A 10,145-nucleotide genomic window follows, 5' to 3' on the forward strand; every position below is an offset into this window, starting at 1 on the left:
TCGCACCCATGCCCTCGTTCAAGACCTAGAGCTTGTTCAACACACTTCAGCACGTAATACACAAAAATCTAATCGTTGTGCCAGACGAGGATTAGACCTTACCGTTATGCCTGTCTGACGTGTTTTACGGCGATTCTTGTGTTTTAAAACACACAAGATTCAGTCGCTACGAGCGCTTCATGATGGTGATCAACAACAACGTAATGAAATTTCTGAACTCATTTTGGGCTTCGAGATGGAAGATAAACAGTTACTTTTGATACTTAAGGTTCGGCAGTGAGGCAACGTTCCATGTTAATGGAAAACGTGAACCACCACAACGTAAACATAACAGGACTACAGCAGCCACATACCTTTATCGAGTACGAAAAAAACCACTTCAAACCTTCATGTGTTTAGCGAGGTTTCCTAAGAAAATACACTCTAAGACAAAAAAAGATGCAATGATAATTAAATGGACACCCTAGCTGCAAACAGGCGTTGATGTACTTTGTTGGGGCATGTTGAAAATGTGTGCCCCGACCGGGACTCGAACCCGGGATCTCCTGCTTACATGGCAGACGCTCTATCCATCTGAGCCACCGCGGGCACAGAGGATAGTGCGTCTGCAGGGACTTATCCCTTGCACGCTCCCCGTGAGATCCACATTCCCAACATGTCCACACCACTACATTCGTAGTGCGCCTAATAGATGTTTGCCCATCATACTCGTTACTCGTGGCAGATTAATCTACCAAGTCCCGTACTAGTTCGGGCATAGCGTGTGCGTTCGCACAAGAAGGTCAATGGCCGGGAAGCCATATTTTAACATCTATTAGGCGCACTACGAATGTAGTGGTGTGGACATGTTGGGAATGTGGATCTCACGGGGAGCGTGCAAGGGATAAGTCCCTGCAGACGCACTATACCCGTGCCCGCGGTGGCTCAGATGGATAGAGCGTCTGCCATGTAAGCAGGAGATCCCGGGTTCGAGTCCCGATCGAGGCATACATTTCAACATGCCCCAATAAGTACATCAACGCCTGTTTGCAGCTAGGGTGTCCATTTAATTATCATTTCATTTCTAGCAAAGCTGCATGGTCATCCACGGTAACTGTTCTTTTGGGAACAGATACTACCGTAATATATAAAAAAAAGATGCACCAAGAAGGAATTATCCGAATGGGATGGAAATTGCTAAATGTGATGTACTTGTACAGACAAATAAATGATACAGTTTCAGAAAATTGTATGATTGATTCAAGAGAAAGAGCTTCACAATCTGAGCAAGTCAATAACGCGTTGGTCCACCTCTAGGCCTCGTGCAAGCAGGTTGCAGATGACCCATGCATTGTCACCTGTGGATAGTGAAATGAGACTCAAGACGACAGTAGATTTGTTTAACTCTTTTATTGTGGCCCTCGGCCATAGAATGTCAGGGGCAGCTAGATGGAGGCCATCCAGTTGCCTTTCATCGAAATAATAGATGTCCAGCATTGCTTGACAGCGCAAAAAGTGGGCCCGGTCGTGGAGTCACTGAAATACCGCTGTGAGAAACTGTAAGTAGGCTGTTTAGGTTCTTATATTGGTAACGCCACCGCCACGTAGCGCTCTGTATGAAAATCACCGACTGTGCTGTGTGCAGTCTGTGGCTGGGTGGCATTGTTGGAATTTGCTATTGTAGAGTTGGGCAGTTGGCTGTTAACAGCGCGTAGCGTTGCGCCGTTGGAGGTGAGACGCCAGCAGTGGTGGATGGAGGGAAGTGAGATGGCGGATTTTTGAGAGCGGGTGATCTGGACGTGTGTCCATCAGAAACAGTACATTTGTAAGAAGGGATGTCATGAACTGCTATATATATTATGACCTTTGAACACTATTAAGGTAAGTACATTGTTTGTTCTCTATCAAAATCTTTCATTTGCTAACTATGCCTATCATTAGTTAGTGCCTTCAGTAGTTTGAATCTTTTATTTAGCTAGCAGTATTGGCGCCCGCTGTATTGCAGTAGTTTGAGTAACTAAGATTTTTGTGAGGTAAGTGATTTGTGAAACGTATAGGTTAATTTAGTCAGGGCCATTCTCTTGTAGGGATTATTGAAAATCAGATTGCGTTGCGCTAAAAAATATTGTGTGTCAGTTTAAGCACAGTCATGTATAATTTTTCTAAGGGGACGTTTCAAAACGTCTCCAGCGGAAACCATGATGACAGAGAGGCAGCGCAGCTGACAATTCCACGGAGGCGGTTGCGACCTCCCTACACCAGGCGGGTGGCTCTCTGCTCCAGCAGTGGCTCACTCGTGCCTCAGGGCACCCTGCCCTGTCCGGTGCTCGAACACCGTACCCCGTACTGCTTTGCAGGATGTCGATCCAGGTTCATGGTGTAGGTTGTGATACTGAGGCAAGAATAATTTATTTTCTGAATGGCTGAGTACTTATACGCTCCAGTTTGTTTAGGACGTAAGGCACGTACTCTAAACAGTTCCATGGTGGCAAATGATGAAAGGCCTCCATCCTTCCACTTGTGTATTGCAGCATTGGCTGTTACTATACTGTGCCTAGCTGGTTCTGCTTCGCAATGTCTGTTGGTCATATTTTGCTTCACAACGCATAATGAATTTGCGTGTCTGGTGCTGGCTTTGTTGTAACTCACTTCCGCTCTGGTATACTTTTAGGCCGAATACGATCGATACGCTACACAGACATTCAGCCAGGCATTAATTGACAGAGTTGATGCATGCCCTTCTGAGGGATATCGTGCCAAGTTCCGTCCAACTGGTGCCTTAGATCATCAAAATCCCTCCCCTAAATTGGGAGAGATCTGGCGACCTTGCTGACAAATGCAGGATTTGGGAAGAATGAAGAACAAGCAATAGAAACACTCACCAAGTGCGACAGGGTATTATCTTGCTGAAACGTATGCCCAGGATTGTTGGTCTTAAAGGTCAACAAAACAGGGCGCAGAATTTCAAATGATAGAGCACAGCAATCAGTCGTCCTTTTTTTGCAGGTTTTATTCGGCCAATCAAGATTTCGGCTAGTGCCTAGCCATTAGCAGCGCACCATTTCACAGCATAAGTGCATGTACTAGTACGTCAGTCCCCTGTTGTATACAGTAGTCTTGAAAGAACTGTGACAGAAGCCCGAACGACAGGAGACTGAAGTACTAGAACATGCATTGATGCTATGAAATGGTCATTGATGATAGCTATGCACTTGCCTAAATCTAGATTTTCCGAGTAAAAGCTGCAAGAAAAGAATGACTGATTGCTGTGCTTTATCATCTGAAAGTCATAAAACACTCATTGAGTGCACCCACGATCCTAATGGAAGGTAACCTGATTAGGGCGCAGAATATCTTCAACTTACCGTTGTACTATAAGGATGCTGCAGATGAAAACCAAAGGGGTTCTTCTGTGAAAAGGAAAGGTATCCCAGACCATCACTCCTGGTGGTCAAGTCTCATGGTGGGCGACTGTCAAACCGCTGTCAGGGGCATCTCCAGACACGCCTTCGGCCTGGAATTTCATTAACTGGAGTAGAATTGTCTTCAGTGATGAGTTCTGCTTCGAAGCGAGCCCCGATGACCAGCGGCCGGTGCGGATAAAGTGACCACTTCTTTTTATTTCCTTGGAGATTGCTGCAGCCTAGTGGCGAACATTTAAAACTATTCAAAGAGACTTCTTTAGTTCTGTGAGTTTCGTCACGATAGTTGCCCACTAGCATCGCGGTCCCTTACAGTGAAATACTTTGTGTTTTTTCTTTGCCTAATGTGAGGAAAATGCAGATTCATTTTCATATATATTGCGATAGTTAATTGCTACAATGCTAGTAATACGTTACATTTTAGCCTTCAAAATCACGTGTTTATTGATTGCCTAGGTTACGTAATTTCTTATTCAGAAAATATTTAGTACAAGGCGTCCAGTCAGGCATGACGACGGCATTGATAATAAGACAAGTGTATTTCACAAAATAATTATAAGAAGGCATTACTCTATTAATAATTTGGATAAACTTGGTGAGGAGCTTTGTTCTCTTTTTACAGATGTATGTTAAGCTGCCATCAAATTATTTAAGACAACGACTACAAACAATGTAAGAGGGAATGGATGCTGCAAGAAAAAAAAAGAAAAGATGCCATTTGCTTCAGCAGGAAAACTATTCAGTGTCTCAAAAAAAAACTCGTAAAAAAACCTTGATGCTGCTGAGACAAGACCAAGAGGAAGAACTCATAAGCATATTGTTGACATGGAACGAAGATATTATGCAACACAGGAACTGATATACCCCATTTGGCATTATAGCTTTCTGAACGGAATAATCTACAACACCGATTCAACAAAGAGAGAAAGATGACAGGCACGGTTTAGATGCCATAATTTAGGAAGAGACATCTAGTCATCAGCGTTAGAAAACCAGATTCCACATCGTGTGACTCTTATGTTTCCTATTGTCTACCTCTGGCCACTTTTCCCTACCTATCGGTTAGAGTGGCCAATTTGCAGATTTCCACTTAAGCTCACTTCTTTACCGAAAGGGGAGGATTTGCATAGTAATACAAGATATTATACTTACAGAACATGTACAGTTTATACAGATATATTACATAGTGACGACACGATGTCAGAGAAAACACTATATTTTTCTCTGGTCCATTTCACCTGTATCCCCTATCTATTGTGGTCCATAACTGCGTAATAAAGTAACTTGTGGAGGAGATCGTGGAGCTGGCTGAAGTTTATCTTTATAGTAGAGGGGGAGGGGGGGGGGAGGGAGGGAGGGACAGATAAACGGTGTCAAAATCACTAGCGATGAGAACGTCTGCCCTCACTTTCGTATGCTTTCCAACAACAGGCCACTATCACATCGGAATGTCCCAGAAACCTGGCTACTGCACGATTCGGTCAGCCGAGCCAAAGGGAGACTCACAATAGCCCCCTTTACAAAGATTGTCAGGTGCCGATAACGCTGTCTCACACGAGATTGCGAAATCTGCGACTCCTTGACAGTGGTCACTCAACATATGACGCAGTTCACTCTCCTCTGTTCCCTATGAGGCCTCGTAACAATAGTGGTGACTGTTCTACCTATCTCAGAGAATTGCAGCTTCAATGATTAACATAACCGCCGTGTGCCTGTACAAAGTCACACTGATATTAGGCCTGTCAGGCAGAGTACGATAAGCATATTTTTTTGTAGAGTGCTACATATCTAATTAGCTATGTAGTTATCAAACAATTCCGGAAACTTCTGTTTATATTTTTTAATGTGTTTAATAATGTTATTTAGAAAATCATATCAATCATAGTTGCAACACATTATGTCTGTATCTACGTCTCTATTTTTTGAGACATGTATTTAGATTTCTTCTACTTCTAATCATGAATTAATGGTTTCTATGCTGCTGCACTATCTGTTACCTGCCTAATTTTATCAACGCGACTTCTACCGGAATGTAACGCAGCTGACTAAAACCATCCGCAGTTTCTGCCAGGTTATGTCCTGGGACAATTCCTCATGGTCTCTATGCAGTTTCTCGCGAGTTTTTCGTTGGAGTGTCTGCTAGTTAAGGTTTTCCAACAAATCTGCTGCGTTCTTTCGACAATCATGTCCCTTACCATCTCTACATCTACGTCATACTCCGCAAAACACCAGATTTTGTGTGAAGGAGTATACTTCTTGTATCATTAGCTGATTCCCCCTGTCCTCACAAATTGCGCGTGGGAGGAATGATTGTCGGTAAGCCTCTGTATTGCCTCTAGTATCTCGAGTTTTCCCGTAGTGGTCATTAGGTGAGATGTATGTGAGGGGAAGTAATATATTGTCCGACTCTTCCCAGAAAGTGCTCTCTCGATAGTAAACCGCTCCTTGATGCACAACGCCTCTTTTGTAGCGTCGGTCACTGCAGTGGTTTTTTTTTTAATAGCATCTCCGTAACGCTCTCGCACCGACTAAACGATCCCGCGACGAAACGCTCCGCTCTTCTTTGTATCTTCTCTAACTCTTTTATCAGTACTGCGAGACGCGTGGGGTAGCCGCGCGGTCTTGGGCGCCGTGCCACGGGTCGCGCGGCTCTTCCCGTCGGAGATTCGAGTCTTTCCTCGGGCGTGGGTGCGTGTGTGTTGTCCTTAGTGTAAGTTAGTTTAATTTAGATCAAGTAGTGTGTAAGCGTAGGGACCGATGAACTCAGTAGTTTGGTCCCGTAGGAACTTACCACCACCACCATGCGCCAGACCTGCCTCGTCTCATATTGATGAAAAACACTCAAGAATCGGTCGAACAAACGCATTATAACCCACTGCCTCCTTGGATGAGTTACATTTCTTTAAGATTCCTCCAATGAGTCTGAGTCAAGCGTCTGTTTTTTTCTACTGTCAGTTTTATGTTTTCTAATCAGAATCGACAGCAGACCAACACCGACAACGATAGTTCAGGTATACATGCCGACATCGCAAGCTGAAGATGAACAGATAGAGAAAGTGCATGAGGGTATTGAAAGGGTAATGCAGTATGTAAAGGGGGACGAAAATCTAATAGTCATGGGCGACTGGAATGCAGTTGTAGGGGAAGGAGTAGAAGAAAAGGTTACAGGAGAATATGGGCTTGGGACAAGGAATGAAAGAGGAGAAAGACTAATTGAGTTCTGCAACAATTTTCAGCTAGTAATAGCGAATACCCTGTTCAAGAATCACAAGAGGAGGAGGTATACTTGGAAAAGGCCGGGAGATACGGGAAGATTTCAATTAGATTACATCATGATCAGACAGAGATTCCGAAATCAGATACTGGACTGTAAGGCGTACCCAGGAGCAGATATAGACTCAGATCACAATATAGTAGTGATGAAGAGTAGGCTGAAGTTCAAGACATTAGTCAGGAAGAATCAATACGCAAAGAAGTGGGATACGGAAGTACTAAGGAATGACGAGATACGTTTGAAGTTCTCTAACGCTATAGATACAGCAATAAGGAATTGCGCAGTAGGCAGTACAGTTGAAGAGGAATGGACATCTCTAAAAAGGGCCATCACAGAAGTTGGGAAAGAAAACATAGGTACAAAGAAACCATGGGTAACAGAAGAAATACTTCAGTTGATTGATGAAAGGAGGAAGTACAAACATGTTCTGGGAAAATCAGGAATACAGAAATACAAGTCGCTGAGGAATGAAATAAATGGGAAGTGCAGGGAAGCTAAGACGAAATGGCTGCAGGAAAAATGTGAAGACATCCATACGGAGTGCACTGATAGTCCAGCCGTGAAGGCAAGAAAGCCCTTCAAAACTGGAGCAGATGCTCCCTGTCTGTCCCCCAAAGACCTGTGGCTAAGGCACTTTATAATATTCAGTGCCTTGAGGGTTCTAGCTTTCAGGTTTCTCAAGTGTAGCAACCACGACAATTTGGAATCAAAAGTGAGGCCCAGAAACCACACTGAGTCTCTAAAATATAGGATGGTGTTCTTCATAGGCATGTCAGGTAAATTAAAAATATGTCAAGAACAATTAAAAGGAACAAGAACACACTTATCTGGAGAAAACTGAAACCCCGGCATTGCAGCCCACTCTTCTAACCTCCGAAATGTAAGTTGCAATTGACAGCTCGCTGTTGCAACACTTGACGAGAAACGGAAAACTGCAAAAAGGCCTGCAAATAAGGAATATTGTATGGAACACCATACTTTAGATTAAAACACTGCCCTGATGGATACCATTCCCCTGCTCAAAACGGTCAGACAGCGAGTCACCAACTCTGGCCCTAAACCTGCCGAGGCAGGAAAGACTGTAACAAGATGGGGAGGTGACCACGAAAGCCCCATCGATGCAGTTGTGTGACAATACGATGTCTCCAAATAGTATAGTACGCCTTTCTGATACCGAAGAATATGCCAGTACAGTTTACGTAGGAAATCCTTCTAAATAGCCACCTCTAGCAGGGTTAGGTTATCGATAGTGGACCGATCTTTCCAGAATTCACACTGAGGGCGACGAAGGAATTGCCTATTCGGTATCAACCAGATGAGGCGATGGTTAACCATTCGCTCCAAGACGATACTCCTATAACTACTATAAACGTTTGGTACTTTCCTGGTTGGAGGAGAGTTACTAAAATTGGCTCCCTCCACGAGTTTGGGAAGTTGCCTGTCTGCCGTATAAGACTAAAACATTCAAGGAGGATTTCCTTTGACGCTGCTGGCAAATGTTGAGTCGAGGACTCCACAACTGCTGAATGGCACTCATCTGACGACCATGATAGAGGTCGCCTCCTAAGATGTCTGAGGAGTTTGGGATGGCTATGTCAGTGGTACGACGGATCACTTGTGCAATGTGGTCCACCAATTCGTGGAAGCTGTTGTGGCGTTCAAGCACAACCAGCTGGCTGAACAATGCCCAGTTAGCCTCGCTGATCATCCATTGGGGTGGCTTCTGTTCAACCAGTCCTGAGTCTAGTAGATGGATCCACAGTGGGAAGTGGTCACTGGAATGAAGGACCCCAGTTGCCTCCCACTGTGAGTCTGCAAGAGTGGGAACCCACAGAGAGAGGTTGATGGCTGAGGATGACCCCAGTAGCAACTGAGAAATGAGTGGGACTGCTTGTGTTAAGCATGCACAGCTCCTTAGGCCTCATGAGGTTCTCCAAGACTCGATCCCTAGGGTGAATATAGTCTGAGCCCCATAATACATCGAAATCACCCAGGGCAAGAAATGGATGGAGGAGTTGTTCAATAAGGTTTGTGAGAGCCTGAGAGTCTTTTGCATTCTGCGGAGGTAAATACAGGGTGCAAATAGTGATCTCCTGACCCAAATGAATCGCAATGGTTACTCCTACCAAGGAGTGATCAGAGGAGTGGTGTGTGTAACTGACAAACACAGCAACACCTCCCTTGGCTCCGTCCCCAGTCAGGACATAGCCCATTAGCACAGGGGTATCAGTAGCTTCGAAATGTGTTTCCTGTAAACAAAAGCACAGGGACCATGCCTGCGCCAGAAATTTCAGTTCCTCAACACGAGTCCTGGACCCATTCAAGTGCCACTGTAGTATAGGAGCCACCCATAGTAGGGGTTGCACTTTGACCCTGTCTTTCCACCAGGGTGGGAAGCTGACAACAGGTGGAGTTTCAGCCTTGGGGCTAGATGGTTTCCCTAGGCACGCTTCACAGTCCATTGGCTCTGAAGCAGAAACAGCAGATCCATCAAGTGGAATGACATCGGCTGTGCTGGAAGCTTCCCAATTCCTTTTTTAGACTGAGGGGGTGGGGGCCCTGGAGGAGCTACCGCAGCAGTGGTGGAGGCTGTTTCGGATTTTTTACCATGCTCTGCCTTTGGAGTGGCTGCAACTGTCGCTTTATCTGACGTTCGCAGAAGGGCTATGGGCTCTGGAACCACTGCAGCTTGACACGTGCACTGACAAACGCAGGTACTAGTGGTGGTACTAGCAGCCTCCATTTCTGTAGGAGCGTTGGCTGTCGAAATAGGCTTTTTAAGGGCTGAAGTAAAAAACTTTTTGAATGTGGGAGGCTGCAGGGTCTTATAGATCTTCTTAGCCTCTCCATATAGGATGCGTTTCGATGTCTTAACCTCCTGTACATTCCGTTCTTGAAGGAAGACACTGCAATCCCTACTCCAGACAGGGTGATCCCCAGAGAGAGTTACATACTTTGGAGGAGAGGAGCAGCCAACGTCGTCATGGATGGCCTTGACACATGTGCCACAAGTGGATTCACCCTTACACCTTAAGATGGTCTGCCTGAAGCGCTGGCATTTAAAACAGTGCATTGGGTTAGGTATATATGTTGTACGCTTAGACGAAGGAAACCTGCCTTGATATGCTCTGGGACTTTAGTGCTATTGAAGATAAGGACGAAGGTGTCAGATTTTACGAGATCCATACACCCTTTTCAATATATTTTGCACATCAGCTATCCCTTCACGAGCCCACTCAATCTTCATTTCATCCTTGGGAACATGGACAAGGTCTCTATACGTCACAACACCTTTGCTGCAGCTGCATTTCTATACCATATTCCCCAAGGCACTTAGCTTTGTGGAAATTGGCGAGTTGTTGAGAACTAGCAGTTTCAATCAACGGCGTTTCATTACACAATCGCTTGACGGATTTCAGAGAACCAGCGACCCCCTCTAAACCTTTCTGAACATAAAAAGGTGACCCTTT

At 44.9% G+C, this 10,145-nt stretch overlaps 1 non-coding gene across 1 annotated transcript; it reads right to left on the reverse strand.

The window, feature by feature from the left end:
• Window positions 1–514: 514 nt before the first annotated feature.
• Trnat-ugu lies at window positions 515–589 on the reverse strand. Its single transcript has one exon. It is a non-coding gene; the product is annotated as a tRNA-Thr (tRNA).
• Window positions 590–10,145: the final 9,556 nt, after the last annotated feature.

Source organism: Schistocerca piceifrons, chromosome 8 (genome assembly GCF_021461385.2).
Source record: "Schistocerca piceifrons isolate TAMUIC-IGC-003096 chromosome 8, iqSchPice1.1, whole genome shotgun sequence".
Classification (NCBI taxonomy): Eukaryota; Metazoa; Arthropoda; class Insecta; order Orthoptera; family Acrididae; genus Schistocerca; species Schistocerca piceifrons.